This window comes from Cyphomyrmex costatus, unplaced genomic scaffold (assembly GCF_001594065.2).
Source record: "Cyphomyrmex costatus isolate MS0001 unplaced genomic scaffold, Ccosl1.0 scaffold243, whole genome shotgun sequence".
In the NCBI taxonomy this organism is placed as follows: Eukaryota; Metazoa; Arthropoda; class Insecta; order Hymenoptera; family Formicidae; genus Cyphomyrmex; species Cyphomyrmex costatus.
Genome location: NW_017276510.1, coordinates 41,591 through 43,208, shown reverse-complemented (window position 1 = coordinate 43,208; position 1,618 = coordinate 41,591).

Sequence of the window (1,618 nt, the reverse complement as noted above, 5' to 3'; positions counted from 1 at the left end):
GCTTTCTCGTCGCAGCGCTCTTTTCGCTTGTCGTTAGTGGGCATAAAAGGCAATTTTGAAAATGAAATATAGACGGTTTCTTATAGAAAATTGAACGCTCTTTCACGTAAGAATATTCTTTTTTCGATCAGACCGGTTTACGACGATGTTTTTCAGTTTTGAAATTTTCAAAATGGCGGTGCGCCTAAAAGGTCGATCTCAATTTTCTTTTAATATAGCTCAAAATGTAGCCCCAGGTCTCTACTTTGTTACTCTAAAAGGACTTAATGGGATACGCATTCGTTTGAGAGTAAAAGCTAGGAAAGTGAGGCAATGTCGCTCCGTCCCCCTGCCGCACCACTCATTTTCCTCACTTTCCTAGCTCTTACTCTCAAACGAATGCGTGTGCCATTAAGTCCTTTTAGAGTAACAAAGTAGAGACCTGGGGCTACATTTTGAGCTATATTAAAAGAAAATTGAGACCGACCTTTTAGGCGCACCGCCATTTTGAAAACTTCAAAACTGAAAAACATCGTCGTAAACCGGTCTGATCGAAAAAAGAATATTCTTACGTGAAAGAGCGTTAGGCTCTACAGTTCGGCAACCAGTTGGCCTACAGGTATATTATTTGGCACAGAGTCTTTATTCATGAAACTGTTCAAGTTCAAGCAATATGAACGAAATCCATGAAACTTCGCAAAATGGGTGGTCCACTTGGCGTGGAATGCCCCATATATATTTACACTTATATATATATATACATATATATATATATATACTCTTTCTCTCTTCGACGACGCGACGCGTTTCCACGAAAAGTAACTAATATATTATTAAGGTGTCAGTTGAAAGTGAACATACATAAAGTGTATGTAATTTTCAGCCGTTTTCGAATCGCCTCCGCCTTCCGCTGTCCCCCTCACCGTCCCGCGTGCAGATCAAATGTCGCTCGAGTGGCATTTGGACCGCGCGCGGTAAGGCACATTTAATTGTGCACACGTACACAAATTAATAGTATATAAAAATGTATGCTTAATATAAATATAAAAACGGAATTAAATCATGAGGTCTACAATACATGTTACTGTGCCGTTATGTGAAATCTGTATTTTATAAAGTCAGAGTACATGCGATTGCGGCAAATGAAACGCTATAAACGAGCGGACGAAGTCAAGATCGTGTGGAACCAGAATCGTAAGACTATGACAGGTAAATATTTACCGTTGCAATGCTAAAAAGTAATAGAACAGAATCTTTATTTTCTTTTGCATTACAAAGGCAAGATGGGGAAGTGGTTCATACTTTTCCTTTTATCCTTCTCACATCCATCCATCCATTATGTTATCTAAATCCTAATTTATTAATCTCAACTACAATACTACTCGTTATTCCTATTTGATCTTTTTAGTTTATTTGTACTTCTGCCTCAACTTTATTTCTTTTTATTCTAAATTTTCTTTTCCGTAGAATCTAAATTCTTTCTCTCTATTTCTATCAACTTCTAATGTTTATTTATATTATAAAAGTTAAATATACCTCCCAGTCAAACAAATAATAAGCTATATTTATTTATATTTATTTATATTTATATATTGCAGCTAAATTCCTATTTATTGTCTCCATATTGTAGTCTTCAATT